Genomic DNA, 16,991 nt, shown 5'->3' with positions numbered 1-16,991 from the left:
GGAACAGAATTCTATTTAGTTGACAAGCTTTTGCCTGATAGAAGTGACATTGGAAAGGGGCTCAGACATGGGAAAAGCATCTAGAAGGCGTGCAAGAGCTCTCCAACAACAAAGGGAGGTGTCCTGTGAAAAAGAGGCATTTATAAATGTTTGCTTTCAGAAGGATCCCAGAAATTAAGCTTTTGTGTCCCAGGTCGGGTGCAGCCCATAACTGCCCATTCTTATGATTCTCAGCCATTAGGTAGGGTTGCCAATCAACAGGTCTTTCACCCATCTCCCCAAGTTGCTTCCTCAATAATGATATCGTTTGTATTTGAGGACAAAGGAAAAGTGATGTGGCTAGGGGAGAGAGACACAGGCAGAGAGTCTGAGAGACAGAGAAACAGACAGAGACAGAGAGAGAAACAGAGACAGAGAGAGACACAGAGACAGAGAGAGAGGCAGACAGAGAGAACGAGAGAGAGACAGAGAGAGAGAGACAGAAAGAGATAGAAACAGAGAGACAGAGAAACAAAGATACAGAAAGAAACACACAGAGACACAGAAAGAAACAGACAGAGACAGAGAGGGAGGGTAGGGAGAGACAGAGATAGAGAGACAGACAGGGAGACAGAAATGGAGGGAGGGACAGAGAGAGACAGAGAGAGGAGGGAGGGAGAGAGAGAGACAGAAACAGAGGGAGAGAAAAAGAGGGAGGGATGGAGGAAAGGGGAAAGAGGAGAAATCAAGGGGGAGGGAGAGGGAGAGAGAGAAACACACAGAGGGGGAGGGAGAGAGGAGAGAGACAGGAGGTAAGGAAGAGGGAGGGAGACAGAGACAGACATCATGATTTGGAGGCTTTGCAGTATAACCAGCTTTGCGGTTCCCTGAGGCACACAGAGCTTCAAGGGTTTCCGTTCTGAACGTCTGGTCCCGGAAACTGAAGAGACTTGTGGTTTCAGAAATGACACACTTTGGGCTCTGGAGTTTGGCCCCAATCCCCGGCTTCTGCAGGGCCATGGCCCGCTCCCATCAATAGGATGGCAGGCCGCAGCCCTGGCATGTGCCCCCGTTAGAGATGCCCGGCTTCTGCAGCCGAGGCACATCAATCCCTTTCATCTGGTCAAGGGAAGAATGTTAGCAGACAGAAAGTCTATAGTCTTTTGGAGTGAGCCAGTCAGAGTGAGGGGCTAGGGAGGTGAGAGACCACTAGAAGAATGGCTCCAGAGTGGGAATAGACCTTAGAGGTCAATGAGCCCAACTCCCTCATTTAGAAATGGTGAAAGTGACTTGTGACAAGTGACTTGTCCAGGCACACAGTTGGTCAGTGACTGTCCCAGGGCCACACAGCCGATCAGTGACTTGCCCAGGCACACAGTTGGTCAGTGACTTGCCCAGGGCCACACAGCCGGTCAGGGTTGGAGGCAGGTGCAGGCAGGGAGTAATGGGCAGGAGTGTTGATAGCAATAGCAAAAGACACTCACTACTTCATGAGTCTAATTTTCCCCAGCTTGACCACAAACAAGGGACCTCAATTTACTAGGGATGTTGAATTGAGTTTGTGGGCATCCTCAGTGGCAAAACAGCCTTGTTTAATTACTAAACTGCCCAATAAAGCCAGCATGAAGAGGAGTCTGAGGCCTGATGAATAATAATGTAGGTTCTGAAGCCAGGATCTGGGAGGCCCAATTTTGCTCAAGCTTTCAGTAGCGCCTGAAGGCCCCTCCTCCTCACCCTGTCCCCCCCAGCTCCACATGAGTGGCAGAGTGGATAGAATTCCAGCTTTGGAGTCAGGAAGACCTGAGTTCAAATCCTGCCCCAGACACTTACTAGTTATGTGAGCCTGGGAAAGTCGATGAACCCTGTTTACCTCAGTTTCCTCATCTGTAAAATGAGTTGAGGAAGGAAATGTCGAACTACTCCAAGAAAACCCCAGATGGGGTAAAGGGGAGTCAGATATGACTGAACAACAACAAATGAAGATGCTAGCAGCGCCCACCTCCTAGGGTTGTCATGAGAGCAAACAGGGCTTTGCCAACCTTAAGGTGCTTTATAAATGTTAGTGATAATAATAGGTGGCATTGATACAGTGCTTTAAAACTTGCCAAGGATTTTACTGCCCGCTCACTTGCTTTTCCCAACAACCTTTGGACCTAGGTGCCGCTATTACCTCTGTTTTACAGATGGAGAAACTGAGGCAGACATGTGACTTATGAAGGGTCACACAGATAATAAGTGTCTGAGGCTACATTTGAACTCAGGTCTTCTTGGCTCCAGGCCCAGGCCGCTATCCTTTGAGTCTTAGCTATGACGTGAACACTCTTCCCCTCCTTGCCCAGGACAGTCTACGTTCAACATGCCCTCCTCAAAGCCATAGTTCATGAACTTCACTACTGCTCTCTGCACCCCCGCCAACATGCGTAGCATCAGTGGTAAGAACGGATACACCACCTACATGTGTGGTCAGAGCTGTGCATGGAGGGCTGTGCATGGAAGGGCAGGGGCCGCTAGCTCTGCTCTCTGATGTGGGGCCGCTGATGTCTCTGGTGATGTCACCATGCTTTGCTCGCTGGGCCTGCTCATGTGGACACTTCTGGGGGGGTGGTGCTCCACCGGCCTTGTGGTTGCAGAACTTTTCTGGGCTACCAGTTTCTGGCTTCAACTGGAGTCAAGTTCAGCCTTTGCTCCTTTAGTGAAGGAGGCAGGGCCTTCCCACACCTGGGCATCAGGAGACGGAAAACCTTTAGCTGTTTTCTCTTCCTAAGTAGAATAATCTGGCTGTTCCCAATGTGTTAGTAGCATGAATTTTTTCTCTAACTGGGGACTATTAATCTGTTTTCTCTAAACTATTTTGATAACTTTTTTTCCCAAGATAATTGGCTTTCTCTGTATTTCATTTTATGCATTTAAGAGGAAGGGTCCCTTGACTGACAGCAAGGGTCCAGGGCCTATTAAAAGAGCAAAGAAGCCTTGTCCCAGGGGTGGGGAATCTGCAGACTGTGGATTCAGTCAAAAGACCACACTTAAGGATCTAGGAGGCCACATGTGGCCTGAAGGCCTCAGGTTCCTCACCCCTGGCCTATCCTGAAAGGAATCTTGGCAGAGTGCCGAGTTGTTTTGGGGCTCAAACCAGGCCAGTCACGGGATTTGAACCTACCTCAGAACCTACTTCCTCTTCCAGGAGCAACCTCTCTTGACCAAGCCCCTGTCAGGCTTAGGGTTAGCATATTCCTTTAACTGCATTCTGTTGTTGTCGTTCAGTCATTTCAGTCATGTCTGACTCTCCATGACCCTGTTTGACGTTTTCTTAGCATGCTAGAGTAGTTTGCTGTTTCCTTCTCTGGCTTATTTTACAGATGAGGAAACTGAGGCAAACAGGGTAAAGTGACTTGCCCTGGGTCACACAGTTTTCTTGCGAGTGCTTTGCCTTTGCCTTCTTCACTCATTTTACAGATGAAGAAAGTGAGGCAAACAAGGTTAAGTGACTTACCCAGGGTCAACCGGCTAGTAAGTGTCTGAGGCCAAATTTGAACTCAGGAACATGAGTCTTCCTGCCTCCAAGCCTGGCACCCTAGGCACCTAGCTGCCCTTCTCTGACTGCATAGAATGGCCTTAGACACCACTGAGTCCAATTTCCCTAATTTAGCAGGTAGAGAAACTGGGCCACAGAGAGACTGAATGACTTGCCTAGGAAGACATAGCCAGTAAGTGTCTTAAACAGCATTTGAACTCAGGTTTCATGACTCCAAGTCCAGTGCACTATCCACTACCCTACCCTGTTCTAAATTCTCTAAATTCCATCTATTCTTGATTGTCCAGCCTGTTCCTTTCGAAATTATTTTTAGGAGGTGTCCTCTAACCAGCCACTGAGCTGTCTGGGGCCCAATGGTTTTATCTCATCTCTCAAGATTTTTTGGTTTCCTGTATAAGTGAAGGGGTGAAGGAAAGGCAAAGAAAAGCATCTCAGGTGGACCCAAATCAATCCTTTGTTCCAAGATTCCTGACTTGCCTTGTTATATGTGGTCGCCAGCAAGTCTTTTAGGCTTGCTTCACCAGGGCTGTAGCAGGAGAGGAACACGCTGATAAACTAAGGTGGGAGAGCATTCCACGTTTGGGGGGCAGCTAGTGAAAACGCACACTCAGGAAATGGGGTGTCCTGTACAAGGAAGAGCAAGGAAGCCAGGGTCACTGGATCCCACAGGACGTAGCGGGCACTAAAGTTTATGCCTTAGATGGGCCAGGTCTGAAGCCTTTAAATCCCACATGAAATGCCAGATGCTTCGGGAGCCTGCCTGATATCCCAGGTGTCAGCCGTCCCTCCCAGCTGGGAGCCTTCTGCATACCTGCTGAGTGTGCCTTCCTCATTTGTGAAATTAAGGGCAGGTTTAGATCAACTCCAAGGTCCCACCTCTCCTGCCTGAGAAGCGAGGCAAGCGGCTTCAGTGGTGCTAGCCTGGCTCACAGTGGTGAGGAAGAATCCCAGAACTTCAGTGTTGGAAGATACTTCAGGGACCCCAAGTCCAAACTGCAACTGAACCAAAACTCCTCTACTGCATCCTCAGCAAGCAGTGAGCTGGCCTTTGTGTAGAGGCCATGAGTCAGGGAGGTTCCCCTACCAGGAGGTGAGTGGCTTTACCTTCTACTGGAGATAGCACAGCCAGGGTCTCAAGTGCGAGTGTTAAATTTTCAGTGAGGGTTTATGCCTCAGAAATGGGCAAATGAGATGAGTCGGGGTTTGATTGATTGTTTTGTTGATTGTCTAGACTTAAGAAAGGGATGGAGAAAATGTATGCAAAAAGTGTGCTTTTCCAGATAGGTGGCTGTTAAAACTTTGCCAACACACCCCTTCACCAGAACCAAACAGTGCTACTATCCTTCTGTGATCTATCTTTCCAGCCTTACTACCCCCTTGTTGTGACTCGTATTCTTGACCCCGGGACAGCTTGGGGTGGGGGGGGGCAGTGGATAGAGTGCTGGGCCTGGAGTCAGGAAGACCCATCAACTAGAGTTCAAATGCAGCCTCAGACACTTACTAGCTGTGTGACCCTGGGCAAGTCACTTAATCCTGCTTCAGTTTCCTCATCTGTAAAATGAGCTGGAGAAGGAAATGATGAACCACTCCAGTATCTTTGCCAAGAAAACCCCAAATGGGTTCAACAAAGAATCGGACATGATTGAAATGACTCAACAGCCACAGTCCTGACACTGTTCTTCCAGAACCTAACCACTCTTCCTACTCAGGATAGTTGGGACAATGCTAACTAATAAGAGAAGGCAGCAGTGCTCAATGCTTGTTTGTCATCTGCTTTCTTTGACTTTTGCACTGGAAGTGACCAGACAATAAAGGCTAATAGGGAATTAATTTCCTTGCATTTTGGGTGCTCTGTCCAAAGGAATATAAATTTTGATCACTTATGCTTCCCAAGGTATCTTGGGGCATGGCGGATAGATTTTTCTTCTTTATTTATTCTATCTTTTTTTTTAAATGGGACAATTAACTCTTTTGTCTCATGTAGTTTCCATTTATGGTTTCTTGAAATATAGTTCTGAAAACACAGGCTTTGATAATAAAGCCCATTGGGATTCAAATGGAGCCACTTGACTATGCCTTTAAATCCAAATCACTCTGGCTTTCACTGATTGGTCAATGATAGGTCCCAGCCCAAAACTTCACTTGCTCATTGTTTGGGATTTGATGGCTCAGAATGAATGGCCAGAAACTTTGAGGGTCTTCCCTCCAGATTGATTCTCTTGGGAAAGCAAACTAGGCCACCTTTTGCCTCAATTCTTACCTACCCTTTAATCGCCGAATGGGTGTTGCCTCAGACAAACTGAGACCTAGGAGAGACCTCATCTTAAAAAGGCCAAGATTTCCCACTGTTTCCAGGACCATCTCCAGTTGTCCTGATTTATACCTTGCTACTGGATGCCACTGGCTCTGAGGGGAGAGTGAGGCTGATGACTTTGCCCAGCTCTCCCTCACTTAAATCCAATTCATTTGCAAGTCAAGACTTCACCCACCTGATGTCATTGGTCCTCTTTGAGAATGAAGGACAAACAAGAAATAGAAGAAGTAAGGAGCTGGTAAGAGAGCCCTGATCACTTTTGGTGAATTTGAGTAACCTGGCCCTGACGATGTACATAGAACTGTAAGATCTGAAGGAAAGGACAAATGTGGTTGTTGAGCCTCTGTTAGGAACATTTGAAAGATGGTGGGAAACAGGGGCGGGGGGAGGGGTCCTAGGAGAGGGGCAAATGTGCGTCTTTCCCAAAAATTCAAGAGAACAAGTTCTCCAAAGAATAAGCCATTGAGCTTGACTTTAATCCTTGGGAGGATCTTAGAAGGGATCAGTAAAGAGAGGGTTGGTGAATACCTGGAAAGGGAAGCAACAGTTAGAAAGAGAGCCAGCATGGCTTTATCAGCGCAGGTCCCACTGGACTAACACTTTTTCTTTCTTAAAAAAAATCTAAACAGAGTTACTAAACCTCTGGATCAGGGGGTTTGGTAGATATTATTCACCTAAGTTTTAGCAAAGCATTTGATAAAGTGTCTCATTCTTTTGGAAAAGCCGGAGAGATTTAGACCTGATGAAAATACAATTAGATAAACTGGGAACTGGTTGAATGATTAGATTCAAAAAGTAGTTGGTGATTCAATGTCAGCTTGGTGGGAATTCTCTAGTGGAGTACCTCAGGGATCTGTGCTGGGCTTTGTGCTATGAAACATTTTTATTAGTGACTTGAATAAAAGTGTAGAACACATGCTCATCACATATGCAAAAGGCACTAAACTGTGAGGGACAGCTAATCCCTTGGATAACGGTCAGGACCCACAAGGATATTGCATTCCATTTGGGGTTTAAAGTCCTTCATACCTTTCCAGTTTAAGGTATGAACTTTAGTGACCACTATGTACTGTGTGATCCAGTGACATTGGTCTCCTTGCTTTTCCTTGAATAATACATAGTCTCCTGACTGCATTTTCACTAGCTACTCCCCCAAATGTGGAATGCTCTCCCTCCTTATTTCCATCTCCTGGCTTCCTTCATGCCAGAGATCAAATCTCACTTTCTGCTAGAAACCTTTTCCCATTCCTCTTTCTAGTGCTTCCTTTCTGTTGATTATCTCCAGTCTATCCTGTATATATCTTGTTTTTACGGCATTGTTTGTATTTTGAGCTCCTTGAGAACAGGGATGCTTTTTGCATTTCTTTGTATCTCCAGTGCTTAGCACAGTGCCTGGAACTTAGTAGGTAAATTTGCTTGATAATTTGTTAACTTGTAGCTATAAAATGTTGCATGATCCTGACTGTGGCTTCTTGGCACTTGAACTTTTTCTTTTTGTGACTGGTTATAGTGTTTTTCTTTGACCTGAGAGCTTTAGGTTTTGACTATGACATTCTTGGGAATTTTCATTTTTTGGAGTTTCTTTTAGAAGATAAATGGTGGATTATTTCTATTTCATCTTGCCTTCAGGTTCTAAGAGATCTGGGCAGTTTTTGATTATGATTTCTTGAAATATGGTATCTCATCTTAGCAGAGGATGCATTGGAATGGGGAGAGACTTGAGGCAGGCAAACCATTGCTATTGCAATGGTCCAGGCATGATGCAATGGGGACCTGTACCAAGCTAGTGGCAATGTCAGAGGAGAGAAAGGTGGTGGTGATGGGGAAAGGTACATGAGGAATATTACAAAGGTAAAATCAACAGAACTTGACAACAGATTGGGTGTCGGGAAGTGAGAGTGAGGTTTTGAAAATAGCAGCTTGGCCCAGAGCCTAGATGACTGAGAGGTAATAGGATAATTAGGAAGAGGGGAAGGTTTGGGAGTCCATAGGCAAAATGTATTCAGTTTTTGTCATGTTGAATTTAAGATGTTCATGGGATATCAAATTCCCAATGTCCAATTGGCAGTTGGAGATGTGAGACTGGGAATTGAGAGAGAGAGAGAGAGAGGATAGAATCAGATTAATAGTGGTCATAACCCACCTAGAGCAGTGTATTCATTTCTTACTATCATATTTTAGGGAGTATATTGACAAGCTAAAGAGTATCCAGATTAGGGCAACAGTGCTGCTGAGGTCCTTGAGACCATGCTAAATGAATACTTGTTGAAGGCCCCAGGGATGTTCAGTCTGGACAAGTGAGATGACAGCCTTTCAAATACTTGTCATGTAAAAGGGCTTCCTCCCATTGGGTGCTAGAAGACAGAACCAGGAACAATGGGCAGAAGTTGCAGAAAGATGTTGATTTGATGGCAGGATATAAATCCCTATTACTGAGAGCCATTTAACATCTGAATGGGTTCAAGTGATGCCCATCACCTCTCATCTTCCTCTCCACTGTAATAGGTCTTTCTCACCTCTTTATGTGAGATAATTTATACCCTGTTCTACCTCTCCCTTCCTTCTGCACCCAATGTACTCTTCTTTCTCATCCCTTAATTTTGTATCTCATTCCCTCAAAATCGCCTCATACCCATACCCTCTGTCTATGTATATTCCTTCTATCTGTTGGTGATACAGTTTTTAAGAGTTAACATGTATCATCTTCCTATGTAGGGATGTAAACAGTTTAGCTCCATTGAATCTGTTATGTTTTCTTTTCCCTTTTTGCCTATTTATGCTTCTCTTGAGTCTTAATTTTTGGTTTCATTCTGGTCTTCTATTTATGAAGGTTTGAAATCCTTCTGTTTCATTGAATGCCCATTTTTCCCCCTTGATGTATTATGCTTAATTTTGCCAGGTGATTCTTGCTTTTAGTCCTAGCTCCTTTGCTCATGTTCCATGATTTCTGATCCTGTAATGTTGCAGCCAAGTCCTGTGTGATCCTGATTGTGACTCCCTGATAATTAAGGGGAGTTTCTTTCTGGCCACTTGTACTTTTTCCTTGACCTGATAGTTCTGAAATTTGGCTAGGAATTTTCCTTGGTGTTTTTATTTTGGTGTCTCTTTCCTCAAGTGATTGGTGGATTTTTTCAATGCCTAATCTTGCCCCTGTTGCTACATATAAGCAAGTTGCCAGCCTGCCCCTCTTCACCTTCGAAGACCAACTCAGGTGTCCCCTTTGCTGTTAAGCTATTCTGAATGTGGAAATTAAAGTCAATAGCAAACTTAGCAAGAGCGGATTCTGTGGTAGGAGGAATCAAGACTAGAACCAAGGGAGTTTGGGGAAAACCTCTTACCAGTGCTGGCACCATCCTCTCTATGGGGTGAATTAATGAGGATTGATCGACATTTAGGAGACTTATTTTCTTTTATGTTATCACTAGGTGGCAGCATTGCACCATATCTAATTGAAAAGACAGCCAGTGAAACTGGAAATCCTTTGTCATTCAGCAAATGAATTGTTTACTTTTTAATGGGTTAATGCCAATGCAAGGGTGATCCAGCAACAGAAAACTCCCAAAAGGCAGTCCTGAATGCCCACAGGGACCCCGTGTCATGTCCCATCTCTAGTGGCTCATTGATATCTTGACAGGAACCAAATCAGCAGAATATAGCTGGGATATGTTTGTGTTTGACCATAATTATTTAACTGTCCTCATTATGGGCTTTTAGCATATCTACAGGATAATTTAAAAAAATGAAACACAGATCAGTAATTTTTCTTGACATAGGTTAGGGACCAAACTCAATTTGCAGGGCGGCGGGGGGTGATATAGTGAACTCACAGGTAAGGAAATCCCCTCCACCAATGCAGGTCAGCACCTGCTCTGAAATTTGTAGTCTTAGATTGAGGTCTAAGTCAAAAGAGAGATCGCAGAGCCTACTTTTCCTCTTGGATGGAAGTCTGGATGTCCTGAAGTCCGAGTTGTAGCCTAAGAGGGAGAGAGGGCAGGGAGCACCGGTGGATGAGACCCCAGGTAGAGAGCAGTTGATTAGATGCATTTTATAAAGCCTCTGAGGGGAGGCCTAGGGAAGGAGCAGCAGGGGCATGGCACTTCACCCAAGTGTGGGCAGAGCAGGGGGCAGTCCTAGAAAGAGCAGCGGTTTAACCACAAGAAGGCATTGGTAACCCTGTTGCACTAGGAGGCTAGTTCATATATGCACTCTGGGCATATGTGTTCCCTACACATACAACCCCATATGGGATCTCTCTGCATGTCCACTGATCCACCTGAGGGTGTATTTGTGTAAGAGTGTGTTCCATGGGGGCAACTAGGTGGCTCAGTGAGTAGAGCACCAGTCCTGGAGTCAGGAGGACCTGAGTTCAAATTTGGCCTCAGACACTTAGCACTTACTAGTGTGACCTTGGGCAAGTCACTTAACCCCAATTGCCCTGCCTTCCCCAGCCAAGAAAAATTAAAAAAAAAATAAAAGGAAGAGTGTGTTCCACATTTCTTGGAGGAGGGGAGGGGAATAGTGTTACTTTTCTTATGATGCTATTTTATTAAATGCCTTTAATTTGAGGGGGAAAATTGCCATCTTAGAGAGTTTCCTGGGGACACTTATAGCTGAAGTGACTTGCGCAGGGTCATCCAGTCAGTTCATGTCAGAGGTAAGGCTTGAACCCAGGTCTTCCTGGCTCTATAGTTGGTTCCCTATCCACCCCTCCCACACGGCTTCTTATTAGCCTTGTAATCAAAAGAATAAAGACAAATATCATTTGTCAGTTGCTAGGGTCCACATATGCAGCTTTGCATTGGAAACCCTCCCTGAAACAGCACATGTTAGTGAAATAAGCTATGCACTTGAGAACAGAGTCAATAGAGGTAGTGTAGTGTTAACAGTCATCAGGTGCAGATGAGCTTAAGTGAAAACGGGATGTCAAGGCCCAGCTCAGACGTCTCCTCGTCCCTGAAGCCTTCTCCGTTTCCTCCAGCTGAAGGGAGCCTCTTTGCCTTTATCTCGGTTGACTTGGCATCAAACCTGAAGTGGATTTAATTCAGTTCTTGGGTCTAGAGATGAAAGGGACTTTAGCAGTCTTCTAGTCCAAGCCTCCTCATTTTTCAGAGGAGAAAGCCCAGGGCCCTGCTGTGACTTGCCTCAGGCCACGTAATTATCCAAGTCGGGCTTTAAAAGTGGCTCCTCTGAATGAGCCTGTGCTCTGTCCATTGTACCACTCCGCTTTCTGCAAATCAATCTGGCGTCTTTGTGCTGAAGCTATCCGCAGCTAGGCACTGGGGATGCAAAGACCCGCTACCCTCAGGGAGTTTGCGTTCTACAAGAGGGAATGGATGAATAAAGCATCTATTAAGTACTTCCTGTGTGCCACGCACAGCGCTAGAGAGGCTAGAGATACAAATAGGAAAGTAAGCCAATCCTGTTTTCAGGGAACTCCCATTCAAATGGGGGAAGGTTTTGGCTGCGTCAGATGAAAAGGTCCAGTGCTCTTTAGGGGGCAGTGGCAAAGCAGATGGGGATGCCAACAACAATTGCAGTGTTAAGTATACAATGTAATTCGGAGGAGGGGAAGAGAGAAAGTGCTAACAGCTATCAGGAAATCTGGCAAGGATTCATGTTGGAGGCAGCCTTCAAATAGAAATTCAGAGGGGAAGAAAGGATTCTAAGAGTCGAGATGAGTAGGGAAAGCATTCCAGATGTGGGGGAACAGTTTGGGTAAAGGCAGAGATTCCCATGATTTGCTATCACAACAAGAGTTGAGTTGTTTTTTTTTTACATTGGGTCCTTTTTTTTTTTCTTGGATCTCCTTGGGGTCTAGGAGTACTGCAGGCTCTATGTAAGTGTTTGAAGTTGAATTTACTAGATTTGAATCTCAGAAAGGCTTGTGATCCTTTTCAAATCATGTGGCCAATATGAGTCAATTTTTGTACCTTATTTTTATTAGAGGAGAACACGCATTTCAATGGGAATGAAGGCCAGTTATTTCAAAGATAGTGTCTGAGGGTGGGAGAGGGAATTGTTTTTAGAAATCTCTGTAGTCCGGTGAAGGATAGTGTGGTTTGGTGTGATGGACAGAGTTCCAACCCAAGAGCCTGGAAGACCTGTGTTGAGGTTCCAACTCTGACAAATATGGGCTGGGTGCTACATGAGCGGGTCACTTAACATCTTAATGTTTTGGACTGTTCATTAAGACTACAAGGTGCAGAGAAGGAGCCTACCTGCATTGGTAGAGGGACTTTCCCTGACCTGGGTGTTCCCTGAGATAGTAAAACCATAGATCTAATCCCTCTTCCTGCCTCTTTGTTGTTGTTGTTAAATCATTTCAGTCTTTTTGCGACCCCACTTGGGGTTTTCTTGGCAAAGAAACTGGAGTGGTTTGCTATTTCCCTCTTCAGCTCATTTTACAAATGAGATAACTGAGGCAAACGGGGTTAATTGATTTCTCCATGGTCACCCATCTAGAAAGTGTCTGAGGCCAGATTTGAACTCAGGAAGGTAATTCTTCCTGACTCCAGGCCCAGTGCTCTGTGTACCGTGGTGCCACGTAGCTGCACCTTCCTGCTTCTAGACACTGATAACAACAATTTGAGTAGGGAATCAGCATAGTATTAGGTAGGAACGATTCCAGTGAGGCTATTCAGACCTAAAGGGTGGGGGACACAAGACACCTGATGCAGTGGGAAAAATGAGTCAGGGGACAGGGGTTTGAATTTTACTGTCTGTGTATCCTTTTGCAAATCACTTAAACTACCAGAATCTCAGTTTGTACCTCTTTACTAATAATAGCTGTATTTATATAGTGGTGAAGGTTTGCAAGGCACTTTACAAATATTATCTCATTTAAGCCTCACAATAACGCTGAGAGGTTACTATCCCCTTTTTACAGATGGGGAAACTGAGGCAGTGCTTTTTTTTTTTTTAAGCGACTTGCCCAGGGTCGCCCAATTAGTATCTGAGGTGGATTTGGGCTCAGGGCTTCCTGACTCCAGGCCCCACTCTCTCTGTCCGCTGTGCTACTAAGCCACCTGCCCCTTTAAAATAAGGAGGTTGAATCAGATAACCTCCAAGAACTCTTCAGTTCTACATCCGTTGTCTATATTATACAAAGAGATTAGTGGTGTGGCTAAAGTACCGGATGCCACTGATGTAGACAAGGCTGGTTTCCCATTCCACCTCTGTCACTTACTGACTTTGTGACCCAAGGAAAGGGACTTCAGCTCTTTTACCCTCAGTTTCTTCATCCAGAGAACTGAGATCATAATGCCTCCCTGCAGGCAGTGCAGCTACCAGGCTCTGATGAGATAATGATTGGCAGGTGTTTTGCCCTACATAACTGTTAATTACCCCCAATGAGATCAGAGCAGTAAAAATGACCATTTTGTGCTTCGGGGTGGGGAACAAAATGAGAACATAGAGGCATTAAGCATGGAAGGCAGATGCACTAAAATCCTCTGTCTTTATGTGTGTACACACACATGCACACACACACACACTTAAGCTATTAAAGCTTAAAATGTCACTAAGACTCCTGAGATGACCTGTAACTGGCAGGAATGATATCAAACAAAATTAGAGAAGCTGGAGGGAAAGCAGAAAGGAATGAAAACCATGAGGTATTGGGAAAGAGAGGCTTAATGGAAACGAGCAGTTTTATTCTGAACACAAGTAGAAAAGATGCAAACGGATACTGTCAAGTAGATCAGTGGGATCTGAGCTGGTTTTTTATTGCCTTGTGGAAGAAAACAAGAGTGAAGGCAAGAGGGAACCGCTGCAGTTTCTTGAGAAGGAATCAAAGCTTGTGCTTTAGGAATATTAATTCCACAGTCCCGAGGAGGACAGACTAGAGTGGGGGAGACTTGGGACTGTGATACCAATTAAGAGACTATTGTCATAGTCCAGGTGATGGGAGTCTGGGGGGGCTCGGTAAAGGGAGAGAAGGAAACACACGAGATACATTATAGGGGTAGAACAGACAAGGGATGGCAATTGATAAAGATGGATAACATGAGTGAAATTTAACTAAAGTGGGCGATAGAACAGTGGGAAAAGTAGTAGATGGAAGCAGGAGATTCCCTGGATTCAGGTCTTGGCTCAGATATTTCCTAGCTGTGAGATTTTGAGCAATTGAAAACATCTCTGAACTTCAGCTTACTCATCTACAAAATCGGGACTATAGTACTGGCATGATCTATGTTACTGTATTGTGAAGAAAATCCTTTTGGAAACCTCAGAACTATGGATGTGTGGGATAAATTCAATCAAATTTAACAAGCATATTTATTCAGCATCTATGATGTGCCAGGCACTGACTTAGGTTCTAAAGACACAAAGACAAAAATGAAAAAGGCCTGCCTTCAAGGAACATAATAGTCTACTGAAGGAAACAAGTGTGCAGATAAGTAAAGGGCAGCTAGGTGGTGCTGCAGGGATAGATTTCCTGAGTTCAAATCTGGCGTCAGACACTTCCTAGATGGGTGACCCTGGGCAAATCACTTAACCCTATTTGCCTCAGTTTCCTCATCTGTAAAATGATCTGGAGAAGGAAATGGCAAACTACTTCAGTATGAATGAAACAACTGGAAAACAAGCAAATAAGTAAATAAAATATTTACAAAGTAAAGTCCCTTTGGCAAGAGAGGAATAGGAGCTGGGGTGAGAGGAGAGTTCAAGAAAAGCCTTGTGCAGAATGTAGCTCTGGAATGAAGCTTTGAAGGAAACGAGTAAAATTCCAGGATGAGATCTTCATATCCAGTCAATTCCTAGGTCTTGTCAGTCCTACCTCCACCATATATCTCACATGGGTTCTTTTCTCTTCTCCCCTCTCAGTTCAGGCTTCATCACCTCTTCCCCAGAGTATTAAAATAGCTTCTTAATTTGTGTCCCAGTCCCAAGTCTCTCCCTTCTCTGGTCCATCCTCCTCAGGGCTGCAAAAGCACAGGACTGATTCCAGCTTAAGAAACTCCAGCAGCTCCCTCTTACATCAAGGATAAAATACAACTTTGAAAGCCTTGTACCACCTGGCTCTAGCTGGCTACTTTAGGCTTTTCTCACATTAGTCACTTTCATATATTCTATGGTCCGGCCATATTGGCCTCCTTGCAGCTCCCTGTACACAAAATTTCACCTCTCATCTCCAAGCAAGCAAGAAATGAGTATTCATCAAGCACTCCTACTATGTGCCAGGCACTGTGCTAAGTCCTGGGGATACAAAGAAAGGCAAAGATAGTCCCTGCCCTTGAGGATCTCAGTCTGATGGCAGAGACAATATGAAAACTACTACATATAGGTAAAATATATATGGGATAAATTGGATATAGTCAAATAAGAGAAGGCTCTAGAATTACAAGGAATGAGGAAAGGCTTCTGGTAGAGACTGAGATTTTAGCTGGGACTTGAAGAAAGCCAGAGAAGATAATAGGCAAAGATGAGGAGAGAGCGTGTTCCAGGCAAGGGGAAGAGCAGCCAGAAAAAATGCCTGGAGTCAGGAAATGGTGTCTTGTTCAAAGAACAGCAAGGAAGCTAGTGTCACTTGATCACAGAAAGTGTGTGTGTGTGTGTGTGTGTGTAAAAGAAGACTGGAAAGTACTAGGGGGGCAGGTTATGAAGGGCTTTGTAGGTCAAACAGAAGATTTTATATTTGATATTGGAAGTGATAGGGAACCACTGGAATTTATTGTCACATGGTCAGATCTCACTTTAGGGAAATTAATTTAACAGTTGAATGGAGGATGGATTGGAGTAAGAGAGACACTCAAAGCAGGGAGACTGAGCAGTAGGCTTTTGTAAGAGTCCAAAATGATGGAAGCATCAGAGGAGAGAAGGGAACATATATGAAAGATGTTTGAGGGTGAAACTGATAGGCCTTGACAATAGATTGGATGTGGGGTGTATAAGAGAGGAATAACACCTATGTTGTGAGCTTGGGAAACTAGGAGGGTCGTGGCATACTTGACAGTAATGAGGAAGTTAGCAAGTAGAGAGGTTTGAAGCGAAAGATAATGGATTCAGTTTTGGACTTGTTTGAATTTAAGATGTCTAGGGAACATCCAGTCTGAGATGTTTAATAGGCAGTTTGGGATATAAGTCAAGGACATGCCAATTGATGGCCCGTTGACTCCAATGACCATTCCATTTGACTTCTCTGTTCAAAACACTCCTCAATGGCCACTGCCCTTTTATGTGTATTGTCTTTCCTGTTTAGCATGTAAGCTCCTTGAGGGGAGAAACTGTCTTACTTGCTTGAATGTGTATCCTCAGAGCTTACTTACCACAATGCTTAACATTGTGAATACTTAATTAATTTTTTTTTCCATTGATTCATCCTTGCCTTTGAACTCCTCATGAGTAGAATACACTCCCTCCTTATCTCTACCTCATAAAATCTCTAGATTCCTTCAAAGCTTCCCTCAAATGCCATTTCCTATGGTTGGCCTGTCCTGAGCCCCATATTGTTTGTACCTATCCGAAGGAATTTAAATACACACACACACACACATACACATATAGTATTTAATTTTCTATTTACATGTTTCTTCTTGAGGGCAAGGAATTTTTCATTGTTGCCTCTGTGTCTCCAGGGCCTAGTACTGTGCCTGCTACATGGTAAGTATTTGATAACCATGTTATGGACTTAAATGGAATTAGTGGAGAGATTGAATTCCTATACCCAAATCATAGAATCTTGACATCATCATCACCATCATCACTCATATTTGTAGGAAACTTTCAGGTTCACCAAACATTTTCATCACAACAGCCCAAGAGAGGGCACAAATATTATTATCCCTACTTTAGAGATTGAGAGGGTGTATGGCATAGTGGTTAGTCAGTCTCAGAGCCCAGAAGTCCTAGCTTCAAGTCCTATCTCTGATATGTATTGGCTCTGTGACCCTGGACAAGTCACTTAACCTAACTCCAGGTGACCTTGTAACTGTAGGTGCCTGATTCCAGTGTTCTAAGTAACTCCGTAAGACAAGTTGCAGAGAAGGTACCAACTAGCATCAGTATAGGGAGTCTGCTTACATGGGAGCTCCCTGTACCAGTGAAATTGTGTCTCTAATCCCCAATCCCTACTCTGAGGATAAGAATCTCTGAAGTAGAAGGAACCTCAGCAGACATCTAGTCCATCCAACTTCCCAAGAGGAATCCTTTCTACAACATCCTCAA

Source organism: Trichosurus vulpecula, chromosome 6, assembly GCF_011100635.1.
Source record: "Trichosurus vulpecula isolate mTriVul1 chromosome 6, mTriVul1.pri, whole genome shotgun sequence".
NCBI classification, from domain to species: Eukaryota; Metazoa; Chordata; class Mammalia; order Diprotodontia; family Phalangeridae; genus Trichosurus; species Trichosurus vulpecula.
Note: the sequence above shows the minus strand (reverse complement) of the source record.